We start from the raw sequence: 18,084 nt of genomic DNA, 5'->3' as shown, positions 1-18,084 counted from the left end.
AGAAACTGGGCCCATGCTGGGAGCTGCTTGTCAATGGGAAGGCAGCTGGGAGATGGTCAGCTGTAAGAGGGAGGATGTGAGCAGTTGTAGTTCCTTCAGCCAAGAGCAAGGTTGAGTTTAGGTGTATTTTGGGCTGCATCTTCCCTCTAGATATGGGCTGCAGCAGTGAAGGGGAGGCTAGTTATCAGTAGAGAGATCTACACATCTACAAGTGTGGCAGCAAACTTGTGAAGGTTTCTTATGCTCAGATATATGTTCACTCTTTGATAATTTGCATTTTTAGATATTCATTATTCTGTTGAGTGCATGGGACAGTTGCATTAAACATATTGGGATGCCAGAGAGGAATAACTTGAGTATTTTCCAGCTTAATTGTAGTTTCTCTTGTAAGGAGGCAGGTTTTATCCCAGTGAAGCATTCTCTAGCAGCCTAGCACCTTTTCAGGTAAATAGGTCTCCTGCTGCGTGTGGAAGAAGTGGTGAAGAGCTGCTGAACCTGGTGGGAGACAGGGTGACTGTGTTTCAGTAAAAGACCAACTTTTGTCTTAAAAACACTGGATGCATGATGGGAGGAAAGGATTTGGCTACATGACAGAGATTTAGATATGTATTCTTAAGGTTAGCTTGCTGATCAATATAGGGAATGTACAGCAGTACTTTTCATTCATAAATTGATAATGAAGTTCCTTCCTTTCTGGACTTCAACATTTTTTTCCCCTCACCTTGTTATAGACCTGGAGGACCCAACATTCAAAACCAGAGATTTTGTTGAAGAATGAGCCAAATATATAAAGACTGACTGGTCACTGGCTTATGCATTTAGCCAAGGAGAAACAAGTACTTAAGCCATGAAAGAAAATGCTTTGATGGGTCTGTGTAATTCATTCCACAAATAGCTTTAGTTAGTTCCCATGTACTCTGCTTTTATCTCCTAGCATCAAATGTGGTTTTTGCCTCCCCTCCTAATTTAGATCATGGCAGAGGACCAAAGGTGACATATGCTCCTAAAATGTGATGTTGCAAATTATTGATCAGAGAAAAGTAGTGTGATGTGCAAGTTCTGAAATGTTTTGCTGTCTTGTTTCGTTCTTAATTTACCATGCTATCCTAGATGAGCAAAACGCAAGTCTGTGCATGAATAACAAATGGAGGAGATTTATTTGGATGTTTTATGGAACCATGCTGGGAATAGAGTGAAGCCTTTTGGTTTCTGTGTTATTTTAATAGTTATATTATAAAATATGATTGTATTAACAGAAGAGAATAAATAACTTTGTATTTAAATGCCGTCAGACCTTTCTTGTGCCTCTTTTCAGGCTTTGACTTCTGTTATAGCTTTATAAGGAACAACAGCTATGGTCAGCATAAGTCATTTCCACAGAGAGTGCATTGCTTTTTTTTTTTTTTTCTGGTTTCTACATGTACATCTTGTTCTTGGAAGAGACTTCTAGTGGAAATTCACGGGAACATATTGTGGTAACACCATGCCTCTTTCAACTTCTGTGGAGTCTTTTCTCAAGGAAGTCTGGTAGTGTCCTTCTGCACAGTTTTGCTCTCTCTGGGGTAGTGATGTGTAATCATTTTGCTCTGAATGCTTTCCCGCCATACTCAGGAATTTTTCTCTTCAACCTGCCTATTGTGCCCAATTTAGAGCTTTTTGGTTTGATTTACTGAGTTTAGAAGAACCTTACACTTTTCATTTAGAATAGAGTTTATTGAATCTAATCTGAGTGTTCTTAAAGGGGACAATATAGATATGGAGTATTTACTCTGGTCTTTGTACTCAAAAAATAGGTTTACACACTTAATAATCTATGCAGAGGAGTAGTCTGTCTGACAGTGTCACTCATACAGTGTCCATGTATTTGCCAATGAGGATGCTGTGTTTTGCTGACACATTTGAGATGGGGAGTATTGAGCTAATTCAGGGCAAAGACCCTTAAAAAAACACACACACACCCCCCCCCCCCCCACTCTGCAGTCACTCTTCTGGTTTTATCAGACACTTGATAATAATTATCAAAGCAGTGAAGAATACTTTTGGAAGATTAGGTAGCTGTCTTGACAGGACAAGTCAAATGTTGACCATTGAATTAATGTGAAAGTGGTTTTATATTTAAATGCACAATCAGCATGTCCAAAATTGAACTGGAAAAAGAAGAGGGAAGAGTTCAAATGGGGTTGTGTCCATTGACACTAATATCATACCACTCTGTGTTGATTTATTTCTATTTTGAAGGGTATTGAAACCCAATTCCAGTTCATTATTGGCCCTTTGAATGTTAACAGAAAGCTCCTTGATTACAGGAGAATCATTATTAAAAAAAAAAAAGAGATAGAAAGCACTCTACTGTTAATAATTTTAGTGAAGTGCTTTACGGAGTCTCTGTAGATGTCAGGCTCCTAACCTGAGGTTCTGCACTGCTGCTTCTCCAGATCTGTTTCCCTCCTATTTCTCCCTCTCCCTGATGAAGAGCACACATAAAATGCAGAGGTATAGAAGTGAAGTTTTTGCAAGTATATTCCAGTGATAGCAAAGAGGTTCAAATGCTCAGATGCATCACACCACTACCTAAAAACTTTTTTCTTCCATTTATGGGCATTGGGAAAATGATGGCATCCGTTTGTGGCTTTTTTTCCCCTGCAGATGCTTTTCTTGTCCTTGCTTACCCCAAGAAAACTGTATCAGTAAAGACATATAGAGCTGCTGAGGTGCAGGGATGGAATGACTGCGCATTAGCCACAGTGGTGTGTGTTACTTCTCAGTCCTCCAGCAGAGCCTCTCCTTGAATGACATCTCTTCAGAGTTTGGACAAATGCCTTTTTATGCCAAAAGGATTAATGCACTGTCTGCATATTTCTTACACATCCATGTGCCCAGGAGAGAAGGGAGCATGAGAACCTGCTGTGAAGTCTCAGTACTCACTTGTTGGGGTCTTTAGGTAGACCCTTCTCTGAAAAAGGGAGGCATAGATCAAAACAACACCAAATCTTAAATGTTTTTTTTTAAATTTTTGTATTTTTTTAAACTTAAAGCAGCTGTTTAGAAAGGTTTTCATTTAGACTGTAATGAAGTAATTTCTAAAACTTGGGAAACTTGAAGTCGATGAATTCCATGTAAACTGTATTTTGTTGTTTGTTTTCAGAGGGGAAATAATTTCTGTACTAGATCACCAAGGCTATTTTTCTTTTCCAAATCTTTGAACTAAGAATTTCCTTACTTTGAAACCTTCTCCTTTACCTGTAATCCTCTGACATGGATTTTCTGTCACTGCGTGGTAAATAACTTCCCCTTCTGAGCAGACAGTGTTAAATATTTCGTCATTGGTAAAGGGATAGTAGTTACTTTGCTTACATAGTGACTAACAGTATTGGGTGTGTTCATCTTTGTGAAGAAAATGCAGAGATGGAATGCATCTTTTCTGATTTTTGAAAAACAAGCAAAACCTTTGTAATTGAAAACCTCCAACTCTTTGCTTTAAAAGATCAGCTATTTTTGAACAAGGCACACAACAGGGTTGTGGTGTGACAGATCTTTGTATGTTATAGGGTACTGTATCTAAAGAAAGGAAGTTGTGTTCACTGAAATGTTTTTCTTCCCTTAAGTGAGGGTGTGGGCAATGGGATGAAAGAACAGTAGCTAGTCTTGGGATGATCAGCCTTTGATTGCTAGTTTGGGACTCAGAGTCCCTCTTGGAGAAACAGTGAAATTAATGCCAGGAGTGCAGTTGGGTAGGTGAGGTCCCATGCATGTCTTGAGGCATCGAGTGGGATGGAGTCTTGATACATGTGCCATTTTCATGTGTCACACAGTATAAATCAAGCCGTCCCCAGAATAGATGGAACAAATTGGAAGAGCATATACTGGGCTGAAGCAAACTGTACTGAAACAAACTCTCTGCTCATCCCTCTCCTGTTAGCACTAGAGGTGATCTACTATCAGTTGTGATACTGGGATTTTTAGAAATCTCACTTTGAGCCTCCATGTTACATACATAAATTATGATAGCCTGATCTCTGCCTGAGTGTCTGAGCTTGCCTTGATGTATATGGCTGGCTGGAATGGCAGAATTTGGGCTTAAAAGAAGACTCTTTGAAGCATTTAGCTGGAGTTAAAGTGTGGTATCTTGAGTTAGAAATGTCTGTTTTAGAAAGGAAAGGTTTTGTGGCACTTACAATCCAGAGATGCATGTAAAACATAATGGCAACACAGAATAACGAGCCAGGCTAATTTACAACCAGGCTGACTTTGTACTTGTTTGTGGCATTGATTTGTTGTTGTCTTGTCTCTGGGGATGACTTGTGACTGAATTAATAAAATTTAAAAATAGATGTCATGTTCAATTCCAAATATGAGGATAATAATTTCTGAACATGATATGCAGTTAAAAATAAACTAAAAACCCTTAAACCTTGGTTTCTGAAAAACATACTTCTGTTCTTCCCAGAAGTTGCTCTTTTTTTGTGTTCGTGTTTGTGCTCTGTTCTCATAGTTTTTCTTCCAGTTGAAGGAAGACTGCAGTGATCACTGTGCTGAAAAGTGTATGGGGAAAGAGCAAAAGAGCTGGAGATGCTTTCTTTTTTTCTTTCTCCTTCGTGCTATCCTCCTGATACAAGGGAAGGGTGGAGGGACGAATATGGCAGTGCTGGCTCCTGCTGCCCTGGGATGTGTCCTGGTGTGTCACAGGGCTGTGTGCTGACACCTGAGGCCCCCTGTTCTTCCGTTTTTCAGGCAGCATCTCCTCTGTGCTGTGATCAGAAGATAGTTTGAGACCAGTCTAAAAATCTAGTGAAACAGGTGGCAAATGTCATACTTTGCTGCTGAACGCTGTTGCCTCGTTGGCATCACATCCCTGGCCTGGCAGGCGTTTGTAGGGAAGGGAAAGAGGAATCCTCAAGGATTTAGCTGCTGCTTTAGATTATCTTCACAGAAGATAACTCCAGTGAAATTAGAGTTGTTTGCTGAGATGCATCTGTGAATATTTGTACAGAGAAGACTTGGTGAAAAATGAGCTGAGGACAAAAATTACTGAGAAGAGACTCAAGGGCCTGGTGCTCGCAGAGCAGCTGGGTGGCTATCCACAAAGGGTTTAAGTGTTCTAAGGCATCTTTCTCATAAGGTACCGGAGTAGTTGTTTTGTTGCTGCAGTGGCGGAGTGTGTGCTGTGGAGCTGGTGCAGACAGGCTGTGGGGCTGGGACAGCCAGTCAGCATCTGCTGGTGGTGCAGCACCCAGTTCTTGGGCCAAGCCCTTGGCCTCAGTCTTTGAGCACAGTGAAAAATGCGCATCAAAAAGGATCACTTCTTCAAAACGTGGCATGGGGGCTGGCAACTTGGGGTGGTAACCATCTTTTCTGCAACTGCCTGTTACCTGCCCTTATGCCAGCTTGTCACTATTGACATGCCAGTTCAAATTTTCAAAGGGTTCACACCACTGACCATTACCCTGAGCACCTGACTGCAGTGTAGGATGAGATGGGGCCTGTTCCTGATGTGTTACACAGAGAGAATGTGTACCAGGAAGAGTGTGAATGGCCAGAGAGCATTGAGGGCATTTTGCAATAAATCAGGCAAGCCCCAACACCTTGTGGGGAAGAGTGGGTGTTTGTGTTTCTGCACTGGAGAGGTACTGCTCAATGATCACGTCCAAGGCTGAAGGCCAAAAAAAGAAATTTAGTGGTGGACGTGGCAGTGCTACATTTATGGTTGGAATGTATGATATTAAGAGGTCTTTTCCAACATAAGTCATTCTATGCTTCTGTGAAGCTGACAGAGGTGTCAGTTCCAAAACTTGATGCTGAAAGATGCTGCTCTAAGCAGAAGAGCATAGAGCTGCCTTGCAGTAAGCCTTTTTTTTCCCTTTGTTTGTTTTTTTTTTTTTTTATTTATTTTTTTTTATTTTTTTTTTTTTTAATTTTCTTTCTTTTGATCAGGAGAAAGACATTCTAAAGTCATTAATCAAGAACTAGGGAAAAAAGAGCATGGTTCTCCCTCTCAAAGATAAAACAACTGCAAGCCCCTCTGTTGCTGGTATTGGCAACCATCTGGCCACCTCCTCCTTTGGCAATAGTTGCAAGGATGTAGTGTTGTCATAATAGCCATTGTATTGCAAGAGGTGCTGGCCTGTACAGTGACAGTTCTGATATATTTTTTCTAATGGAAACACATTGCAGAAAAAAAGAGGGATTTCATTTCAGTAGTTGTTTACCTGGGAGGAGATAATGGTCATGATACTTATGTCAGTATCTGAGTCCAAATTATCGAGATGCTTAGAAAGCAGGAGAGCTTAGGGCTGTATATAGAAGGGAAATATGTCACCACACAGATAATGATGGACTCTTCTGACAAGAGATGGAAACCATATTAGCCTGGAGGAAATGTGGGGAATATGTTTGGAGAGCTCTTTCCTGGTTATGACTAGTGTAAAAAGTGGGTGCTTAGCTGTGATGCCAGGTATGCACAGTACAAAGTGTGGTAGCTCAGTCATGATGGTGTTCTGGCATCTGGCATTGAGGTGACAAGTGCCACAGGGGCATTGTGCAGGTTATCCTGGTCAAATGTCTCCTAGATTTGTGGTTGCTGCATTGGATTCATTGATATAGTGTAGTTGATCATGAAGTGAATGATGAGGTGCTGTGGTTGGCACAGTTGAGGTCTGTTTCTACTTCCTGGGTGAGGTTACTGTCTTTGGCGCTCCTGAATTCCCACAGGAATAGAGAGTTATGTGCAATGTGTCAGTAAGTGCAACTCTGCCCTGTAGAGGAATGCGAGTATAGTACTTCTGCTCCAGGGCATTTTCATGTTGCAGGAGCTCTTGTATCTTGCTGCTGCTTTAATGTTTCTCTTACTTGTCTGTCACTGGTTCACTTGATGCTACACCTAAATTAGAGGTTACTGGGTTAGGTCACGGATCACTCTAGCATGTAATGTCCACTTCTGAGGGAGATAAATTTTTTTCTTCAGTAATAACTGGGGTAGAAGAGGAGGAGAAGCATGTAGTAGTAACTGGTGGATCCCATAGTTTGTGGCTTTATGTATGGAGAAGGTAATTCAATGCCAATGTATTTGCTGTGTTTTGGGCAAAATATCACTTGTGATGTAGAGGTTTCTTTGCCTATTAACTTGACAGGGTGTCTTTAGCACTGAAAGCTGGTGTGAAATCAGTGAAGGGCCCCAGAAGCCCTGACCTGTTTTAGGCATGTCAAATTTGATTTTATTCTGTCTTTGCAATGTAATGTCAAAGAGGTTTTGGGCTGCTGTATTCATCCTTAAAGGATTCAGTGACCTTAGTGTAGTTGATGAAATTTAGTGTCAGGATTGTCTGTGGTTGATGGTGAAGTCCTCTCTAAACTAGTCTAGAACTGTTGAATGGCCTTTGGAGGAAATGTGATACACTGCAAAACTTGCCACTGCAGCTGGTTAAGAAAAATTAGTTAATGTTGTGTAATGTACTTGCATAGAGGTTTTGGTTCTAGTGTAATTTGGCCAGAAAATCAATGAACTCTAAATTGGCTGCCAATTGTTGGCTTTGAGGTCCTGATACATCCTTGCCTCCACAGTGCTTCCTTGCTGCTGGCAGAAACCACTAGTCAGGTGGTGAAAATGCACCAATTCTATACGATGTTCAGAAAAATTGACTGAAAAATGAAGGCTGCTTAGAAATGTTTTGCTGCGCTTTTTAATTTTTTTTTTTATTTTTTTATTTTCAATGCTCATTCTCACCACCTTTTGTTACAACTTCTTATTTAGGCCCTGAAGTCTCTAGCTTTACTTATATTTGTCCCCATATAACAAAATTGATGAAAATGTAATGTTCAGTTGAACTCCGTTTTCCTGCCTGGGAGAAGGAGGAAGGGGTAAAAGGACATGAATTCTTCTGATACACTGCACTGTTGAAAGATGATGATGCACAATAGTGATCATCTGAAACAAAGATTTGTGGCCTAGCAAACTGCAACCAAATTATGAAAGTATTGTGGATAATTTGTGGGGTTATGGGAAGGAGGAGAGAAATTATGAAATTAATTGGAAATATAGACTTGTTTCTTACAGCTGGAAAAGTCTGTTTTCTTATTGTTTGGGTCATTATGCTCGCTAATCTGACATTTTTTTTCCCCTTCATACCACAAGGAAGGAAGGAGGTGGAAAAAGGCGTTTTGTTCCTCATAAGATATTATGTTGACTTGGTATTCTCATTTGTAATAAGGTTTCTTTCATACTATTCCAGTACTCAAAAAGTACCCAAACATGCTATCCTCTTGAAAACCTCTTGTGCTGCCAGAAAAATATAAAGAGGTTGTAGACATTTGGGACTCAAGTCTCGTCTACAGTACAATGAAAAAAGGGAAATGATACATTCTTGGCACTCCCAAATTTTAGCAGAGCCAAAGGGTTATCAGCTGACAGAGTAGTTGAATTGTAATTATGATAACTAATGTTACTGGAAGTCTTTAAAAAGCAGTTGAATTAATTATGTTTGATCTTGGTGTGATTCTGTGACTGTGGGTTGGATTTTATCTGGATCTGTTACCTGGGATGTAGTGTGTTGTAAGTGGGGGAAAAGTATTGTGTGTCAATTGTGTGAGACTTGCCTTTTTAACTGCTTTGTATCTGTATTGTGGCATACTTAATAGAGGCTATATTTTTTTCCTTTTTATTCCTCTCCTTTTTGGATGAATATATTGAACTCTTTCACAGTTTGGAACCTGCAAGGTATCACAAAAGCCTTTTCAGGAAGTCTGACAAATTGTAAAATCTAATGTCAGGGAGAGTTGGTGTATGATATAGTTTGCCCCTTCTGTGTGAGGTGGATATACTTAAGGGTTATAAAACCTATTTTGCAGACAGTTATTTTTAAACCTAAGTATTGAATCAATGCAAAAAAAACAGGAACAAAAGAGAATTCCTTGTTAAACTACTATTTTTTAGCTTAGTAAAGGGTGACAATATACAGTTTTTATTATATATCTCGAATTCCTTTCTTTACAGTCTTTAGACTTCACCCCCCCTCTCCCCCCCCGCCTTGCCCCACAGGGCTTGGAATAGGGAAAGCACAGCTGAGGAGTGGGTGGGTCAGTGTGATCATGTCTGCCAGAATCATCCAGCTTGTTATAAATAATAATCTGCTGTTTATTTAAGTATCTGTAGCATAAATAGGTAACATGTTGCTCTACCATTCAAGTGCAAAAGTAATGCCCTACACTTTTTGCAAAGTAAAAGCAAGCTGGTTTCATGATATCTTGAGAGTAGTGTATTAATACACGGCAAGAGGATTTCTTTGCTAGAACATTACTAAGAGCTGATTTGAAAATTATAATTTCTTTTTATAAAAAGTAGAACTAGCTAAATAAGTCCTCTCCATTTTAAATAATTTTTAAAGTCCTATTTCAAATATTCTTTTGTAGAATAAACAATTTAATATGAATAACCACATATTTAATTTTGAAGGTTTATTTTAAATTCCTGTTCCAGTAAGAGTATATATGCAAGAGACACTACTTTTAAAATTACATCTTCAAGGAAAATATACTTACTTACCTAATGTAAAGGTAAGTGAAATAATGGTCCAAAATATCACCTTGGCTTTGAGTTCTTTATTTGTTTTGGTTTTTTTTTTAAATCTCTAAAATGTGAAAATGAGCCTCTTAAAAAGAGATGAAAAATGTGACCTAAACAGAATCTGATCTTACTCCACCTGCCACTCCCCCCCAGCCCTCTGCTTACTTCTGCCTCCCAAACTCCCTGTATTTAGTGTAAAGCAAGCCTGTTGGCTCCTAAACTTATTTCAGCTTTGAGCTGATATGTGTATCTGGTCATCAGCTGTGGAAGATATCATTAGCCTTGTTTAGCTTCCCTTCTTCACTGAGGTGTCTCATTGTAAGCTCTACTGATTTCAGTGTTTTCATCAATATTTGGCGGATTCATGAAGTATAGGGTGGTCAGTTTTCTATCTGTTCACTCACAACTATTTATATAGATACTCACCCTGACATGATGAGTCAGGTCTGTCTTTTGGATTATTGGGGAAAAAAATGTGGAAGCAAGGGACTCAGAGGGAGAATCATGCTTCATCTACAATGAAAATTTTGGGGTTTCTGCTTTTCTCTAGGCAGGTAAATATCAAGGGAAAAATGTGTCCTGAAGTGACCAAGATTGCTTGCATTTTTGGTTGGGATTTTGTCTTGCCTTAGCAGAGCTTTGTCTTCTCACCTTGCATTTCCACCCCAGGGCAGAGCGTTAGTGCAGTGCACTAAGCATGGATGTGGGCTATGCAGCTACAGAAGAGTGTATTCCTTTCTGGCAGTTATTCAAGAGTGTCTTTGAATATTTATATGGTGAATTAACACCATAGTGTAGAGGAGGTTTGGCAGAAAATCTTTCAGGATCTTGCAAGTTGCTGCATGCAAAGTTAGTGGTTTCTTTGCAAAAGCACATATTAAAAAACCCCAAAAGGCACATATAAAATGTGCTGAGTAAGGATGTTTAAAGTTGAATCTGGCAATGTGTGATTTTGCAAAAGCATCTTGTTATGGATTGTCATTTATTTGAGCAAACCTTTATTTTAAAAACCCCTTATACAAGGAAAAAGTTTTGTACCTTCTCTAATGGATATGTAAGTTTGACTGACATTCAAGTAGTTGTATTTTGTAGACCTTTTTAAAAGTTTTTCATTGTGCTCAGTTAAAGGCAAACCTGCAGAAGAAACAAACCCAACACAAAACAGATTATAAATCAGTTACAATTTAATAAAAATATTACAACAAATGCAATGGCACAAAGAGAAATTGGTTTTAACCAATTAACCAGGAAATTATCACAGCTCTTATCTCACAGGCTTCTTTAACACCCAGTTCACACCCTGAGGGGTTGGGTGTGCCCTGGGCAGCTACTGCAAATGGTCTATTGTTAACAGTTTATGAGAAATGGTATAGAGGGTTTAGAATATACAGCTTTGGTCATACCCACTCAGTGATAAACTGGTCCCGGCTTGCTGAAATAGGACATTATTAAAAAAAAAAAAGAATCACCACAGTAGTCCTGAGACATGTCCCTGCCCAGGTTTTGGCATCTGGCAGGGCAGTGCTCTCCTGCTAGCATCAGCAGACCCTCCTGCCCATGCTCTTAGGTGGCTTTTCTCTTCTTGGCTGAAGGTCTCTCAAAGACATTCTGCATGCCTGCTGTCTTCTGCTTAAAGAACTTGGTGTTCTGTGCACTCTCTTGGCCCCAGGCAGAGTCAAAGGAAGTAGTATCCTGGTCCACCAAGTGTGTGTACTTGGTCCGCCCTGAGTGGCCGAAGTTCTTGACCTGCATGACTTTGGGCAGGATGGTCTTGTCGAAGTGGTCCTCAAGGGTCGGGGCACTGAAGTCCCTCTTGTATACCTCTGCCTCCTCATCCATGAAGAAGGCACCGCGGTGATAGTACCTCTGCAGGAACTTGTATTTTCCTTTCACTGCCTTGTTGCTGATGACTTTGCCGTTGGCCCGGAGCTCAGCCCGACGCTCCTCCTCTGTCAGGTTCCGCATGCGCTCAATCTCTGTCTTTTCCTTCTCCCTGGCTTCTCGTTCCTCACGGTCCCGTTTGATGCGCTTCAGCTCACGTACTTTCCAGGCTTCATACGCCTCCTCATCATTTTCATCATCTGTATCAAGTGCATCCAGCGCTGCCAGGAAGTGTTTGTTCTCCTCCAGCTCCTTCTTTGCTTCCTCTTCTACAATCTTGAGTGTATACTTGCGCCTCTCCTCTGCTGTCCTCTTTGCCTCCTGTTCCAGTTCCTTCTGCTTCAGAGCTTCTGCTTCTCGCTTCTGAACTGTGATCCGATCCTTCTTGTGGATAAAGACAGGTTTGAGATGGGACTCCATTTCTTCCTCGCTGTCTGTGTACTCCTCGTACTCAGACTCTGGCTCGGACTCTTCTCCAGACAGACCCTTATTTTCCAACTCCATCACTTCCATCTCCTCTGTTTTCCTCTCCTGCGTTTGCTGACGCATCATGCTGCGCCGACGCTCGATCTCCTTATCATCGATCTCCTCCTCTTCCTTTTCACTGGTGTCTTCCTGCTCCAGCTGCCATGCTCCCCCCTCCACATTGCTTTCTCCAGCCACTTCAGGTTCCACAATTTTGCGGTGTCTCGCGATTCGCTCCTCCATGTCCTCAGTGATGCAGATCTGGAGGCGACGGAGTCGGGGATCACTGGCCAGTTCCTCCTCCTGCTCCTTGGGCTCAACCTCCTTCCTCTTCGCTTTCTTGATGAACTGGAATTCCTCGTCCTCCTCCTCTGAGGACTCCATGGGCGCATAGTCGGGCCGCTTGCCTGACACATACCGTTTCACCTTCACCTTCTGCATGGACAGCTCGCCTTTCTCATTGCGGACGGGCACAGCGCCTGCCGTGGACTGGATCAGTGGCTGCTTCATGAGGGTGCTGGGGACCAACATGGTGACAGCAGGCACAGGCTGGGCCAGTCAGCAGCCAAGCTGGGCACCAAAGATGTGCTGGTTTGAAGGTAAACCTGCAGGAGTAATGAACCCAACACAAAAGAGATTATAAGTCAGAGTTACAATTTAATAAAAATATTACAATAAATGCAATGACACAAAGAGAAATTGTTTTTAACTCACAAAACCCAGAAGTATAACCCAGCCCCCTGGGGCATAAACACAAAGGTGTTTGTTAGCCCCTGTACTGAGCCCCACGTGGTTCCCCCTGAGTCCAAAATAGAAGGAGGTGACAAACCTTTTGGTGCAGATGGTGGTCGCAGTCTGGTTGAGAGTGGTGGTTGCAGTCGAGGTTCTGATCCTCCTCTGGATCTGCTGAGTTGTTTCCCCAGTCCTAAAGCCCCCAAGATTATAACCCCTCAGGTCCAGGTGGGACTGCCCAGTACCTCCCCCAGGGCGGGGAATTACACAATGGGTGATCTGACTCTGTAAGTCATAGGGTATTTTGGAATCAGTGATGGCCCATGAGCAGATATGACACCTCAGGCTCAGTGTGGAGGTGCTAACGACTTTCTGGAGGGCAGTTATCACAGCTCTTATCTCACAGGCTTCTTTAACACCCAGTTCACACCCTGAGGGGTCAGGTGTGCCCTGGGCAGCTGCTGCAAATGGTCCATTGTTAACAGTTCATGAGCAATGAATAGAGGGTTTAGAATATACAGCTTTGGTCACATCCACACATTGATAAACTGGTCCCAGCTGCCCAACTAGGACATTCATAAGTTGCAAGTTGCCCACAGCTTTGATGAATCTATTAGCCTGTTCTGAGTTTTTACTGGCATTAATATGCTGTAGAAGGAAACATTCTCATTGTCCAGTGAAAGTCAAATTCTTCATTTCTTAGAGAGATTGAAGAGTGTTTGCTTCCTTTCCTTAATTTTTCCAAGCTATCTTCTCTTAGAATGGCCTTATTCTCCTGTGGCAACCTTCCTGGTCAGAGGGGGGAGCCTGTGTTGGGGATGAGAAATAATTCTCTTCAAAGAATTTGACAAATTTAGAAGAGCCGTGGAGATTGTAAAAGTCACAACATCAGAGCTGGTTTAGAAGTGATTTAATTTACAGCAGCCATGGTGTTACCAGGAAGAATTCTTCAACTGGGTTAGGGCAGAGTAATTTCAGCTCAGCACTCACCTCAGCTACTCCATGCTGGGGTCACACCTGACTCTCTGCACCCACTGGAGGATGTGTCATAGGTAACTCATGGGCACAGCAGTGGGCTCCATGAAATGGCAGCTGTGCTACATAAGGCTGAGGAACAAATTATCCATGTGGACCTGTTCAAGTGGGAAGGTTAGGTTAAACTTAACTGTAGGCAATTAAAATTCATGACAGAAGGGCAGGATATTACCCTCTGCCAATCATTTCTTCATTAACTACACCTATGCAAATATAAGGTTGTCTGTTAAAATTTAACTCCAAGAGATGACTTTCTAGCAAGCTTTCTAAGCACATGAAAACCAGTGTTGATGCATAAAAAGGAGAGTAGGTTGAAATGCTGAAATACTTTAGACACCTCTTTCAACTTGGTACAGTGGCTGAAAAAAGGCAGTTTCTATATATAACATACACAGTGTTTAGTAAGCAGTTTTGTCTAGCAGAAATTGGGTGATAAAGCTGGTTGATAGAAACTGTGCTTATACTGTGTTTTAAATAGTTGCTAATGAATTTGGATCTGCTTTATTGTATAAGAATGCCCTTGATTTCTCTTCTAGCTGAGTCTAATCTAAGTACTATATTTCAGTATGGCTAGATGTTGTTTTTGTTTTTTTTTTTTAAGGGAGGGTGTTATTTAGGATGCATATCCAGATAAAATTTGAAGTGCTAAAGACCTCTATACTATGGTAGCTATCATTTTTTAAGCATTTTTTTTCTTTTCAGATGAGGCCTGTTTTTACTGCAGAATAGTGGTTTTTTTTCCTTTGCTCCTAATCAGAAGAGAGAACTTCGTTTTCAGCTCTGTTGATTGCCACAGAGCTTGGGCTTGACAGATGCATGTTACATTTGGGTTATCCATAACTCAATTCTGTGCTTTTATCAGGGGAAACATCAAGAACATCCATGAAGATCAGCTTTGATCTTTACCTCTGTAGTGTAATCCTCTTTGGGAAAACACACAAATCATAAAAGAAAACAAACAAAAAAATGTACCCTGATTTCCTTATCCTTTCTTTGTTTTCTCACTGTGGTTGTGGACCAATGCCTTCAAAACTAAAGGAAGGTAAATCTTTCAAAGGTTAATATATTCCTATAACTTTTTTTAACTAGTAACTGTGTAGGTAGGTGTCATCTGTGACCAACTCTGAGAGAAAGGCAACAAGATTTCTGCTAAGGATTAGAAATGGCTAAAACAAAATATTGAATACTAAATACATTAATCAGGAATAAGCAAGGTAATGGGATGTACACATTGAAGTTATTACAAGCTTTGGGGAATGGAGATGAGAGGGTTCCAAGGCTGAGGGGGAAGGCAAACCCCCCAAATGAACCCAAACCTATTTCTGAAAAAAAAAAAAATTGTTTCATGAGTTTCAGCCCTCAGGGAATGACATATTTGAAAAACTGCTCCTGTTCCTACTCTCCCCCCTCATAAATTGAATGCTAAAGTAAACAGAAATGTAATTATGCACCTCTGACTTGGATGTTTCTTCCTATGTACAAAAGTACAGCCACGAGGTAAGGCAGTGGTTTTTAAGTGATGCAATAGAGTCAATTTTTTGTCATCTTTGTTGTAAATACTTAAGAGAGGAGGAGGTATATGTGGATGTGCACATGTATGTATACATAGACCTGTATCTATTCTCCCCTCTTGGGGTGTCTGCTTGGAAATAGTGATATTCCTGAGAAATTATGCAGCTCTTGAAAGTTGAGAATAACTACAGAGTGGTGTGTGGATCTGAGATTTTTAGAAGTCTGCCTTAAATGAGGTGTTTCCATTTGGTTGCTTGGGAGCATCATAAATCCTCAGTTCTTACTAAAGCACATGTCTGTAGTTCCATCATGTCCTGGGGTGGGAATTCTTGCAATCTATGCTGAGTCACTTGAAAGCCCACTGAGTTGTCCCCAGCTAGCAAGGGTGACTTTGAGGCAGACAGCAACAAGCACGTGTATGCATGATTTGGAGTGCATCATTGACACAACTGGGCCACTCTTTGGGGATGGGTTTACTTCCTTGTCACATCCAGACTGGATGGGAGGCTCCTGGGTATTGGGCATATAGAAAGTGACTGTTAAAAAAACCTTGAATGTTAAGAACTAGAAACATGATGATTTGTAATTTTTTTAAAAACTATCTGCAATTTGGCATAAGAATTGGTGTATATTGCTCTGAAGTCTTTTGATTTTTTTTTTTGGATAGAAGTTCTCTAGGTTGTGACTGAAATAACTTTCTCCAGAACACAAGAATGCCATGTAGATGATATGTATTCTCACAAATTCACTTATTTTTAAAAAGCAATGGCATAACAGAGCTAATGGTAAATCTTCTGAGCCATCCAGTGAAAGGTTTGTAAGGGGGAAGAGAGATTAGGAACAGAAGTGGCAGACTGAGGACATTCTTGCTGCTGAATCCTAGCTTCATGTGGTTAGAGACCTAATGTAGTAGATGCAGACAAAGTGCATTTCAGGCAAACAACTGAGGGACTTAAGATATCTAGCCTCTCTGGGATGATATTTACTGCTGCTTCTTTCCTGCTCCCCCTCTGTCCCCAACCCACCTCCCTTTCCTGGTCAGCTCTGCTATCTCAAATGAAAAGCAATTTCAAGCACTTCTTGTAACTGTGAATGTTGAGTTCAGCTACTCGGCATGTTTGGTAAGGTTAACTGCTGAGGCTTCTCATGCGTATCTTCATATTCTGACATCTGCCAGTGTCTCCTCTATATGCTGTGTCTGGATATTGGCATTTGGACTCTGGAGGTGCGGGTAGATTCACCACTTCCTTCTGACGCTGCTGGAGAAAAGCTGGTAATTGTTTTTTTCACTTGGCTCAAAATATGCTAAGACTCTCCTGCTGCTCAGGGTCTGAATTTGGAACTTTGTAGCTATATTTTCCTGTCTTTCTGTATGTTTTGTCACCTTCCTTGTCTGCGTACTTGTCCTAGTTCAGCAGCCGGGACCAGTTTATCACTGTGTGGGTGTGACCAAAGCTGTATATTCTAAATCCTCTATTCATTTCTCATGAACTGTTAACAATGGACCATTTGCAGCAGCTGCCCAGGGCACATCTGACCCCTCAGGGTGTGAACTGGATGTTAAAGAAGCCTGTGAGATAAGAGCTGTGATAACTGCCCTCCAGAAAGTCGTTAGCACCTCCACATTGAGCCTGAGGTGTCATATCTGCTAATGGGCCATCACTGATTCCAAAATACCCTATGACTCAGAGTTAAATCAGCCACTGTGGAACTCCCAGTCCTGGGGGAGGTGCTGGCATTCCCACCTGAACCTGAGTGTATGTGATCTTGGGATTTGAAGACCTCGGGAACCATTCGTTGGATCCAGAGGAGGATTAGAACCTCGACAGGACTGCAACCACCACTCTCAACCAGACTGTGACTGTCATCTGTACCAACAGGTTTTTCCTTTCCTTTTATTTTGGACTCAGGGGGAACCATGTGGAGCTCAGCACAGGGGCTAACAAACACGTTTATGCCCCAGGGTGCTGGGTTGTACTTCTGGGTTTTGTGGGTTAAAACCAACTTCTCTTTGTGCCATTGTAATATTTTTATTAAACTGTAACTTAAAATGTATTGTAATATTTTTATTAAATTGTAACTCTAACTTAAAATGTATTGTAATATTTTTATTAAATTGTAACTCTAACTTAAAATCTCTCCTGAGCTGGGTTCATTTCTCCAGCAGGTTTACCTTTAAACCAGCACAGTACTTTCATACTTGCGCATATGAGTGTGAAAGTTGTGTTTTCATAGCGCCACTGAATGAGGAGGAATAGTGGTAGTTTCATGAATTTGTTGGAAAATTTTAGTTTCACTCTCAGCAAGAGGTCCCCACCCAGTGGGGAATCTGTTGTGGTTCTGTGCTGGTTGACTGCACTGGGCTTACTCCTGTGAATAAATTTTTATTTTGAAATAAAAGTTTAACTCAGCCTTTAGGCATCATGTATATGGTTTCCCTGTGATTTATTTATACTATATTGTGATTTCACCACCATGTGCCCTGTTTTTTAGAGGAGATAATTGCTTGATGATTTTTTCTTTCATTTTCTGCATGCATTGTTCATAAATCATAGTCAAAGGTCTGGCAATAACCTTTTAATGCAGACATGAGACATACAGTTGTGCTAGTCCACCTAGCTTTCACTTACATAATAGATTTTTTATACAGACACAAGGGATGTATATGTGTGATGATCTATCCCTTCCCATTCATCTGTCATTTGCAGCTTTTTGCACTGTTACAGTGCCAGAAAGGGAGGAGAGACTGATTATAGAGGGCTAAACTTTCTGCAGCGCTTAGTTGGAAAATACTTGGGTGCTACAATGATGCTGTCTAGAAGATTATTTGATTTAAGGGATCATGGGAATGCATGTTTTTGAACCTGGGTTTACTAAAAGACACATGACTTATTTCAAAATAA

General features: G+C 41.0%; 1 protein-coding gene and 1 pseudogene across 3 annotated transcripts in view; one reads left to right on the top strand and one right to left on the bottom strand.

The window, feature by feature from the left end:
* The window catches only part of UTRN (utrophin), a 386,042-nt gene that overhangs the window by 16,050 nt on the left and 351,908 nt on the right, over window positions 1–18,084 (top strand). The window lies entirely within an intron of this gene.
* On the bottom strand, window positions 11,120–12,433 carry LOC139668385 (microfibrillar-associated protein 1 pseudogene; annotated as a pseudogene).

This window comes from Pithys albifrons, chromosome 2 (assembly GCF_047495875.1).
Source record: "Pithys albifrons albifrons isolate INPA30051 chromosome 2, PitAlb_v1, whole genome shotgun sequence".
Lineage (NCBI taxonomy): Eukaryota > Metazoa > Chordata > Aves > Passeriformes > Thamnophilidae > Pithys > Pithys albifrons.
This window is presented reverse-complemented; position numbering and strand designations above follow the sequence as displayed.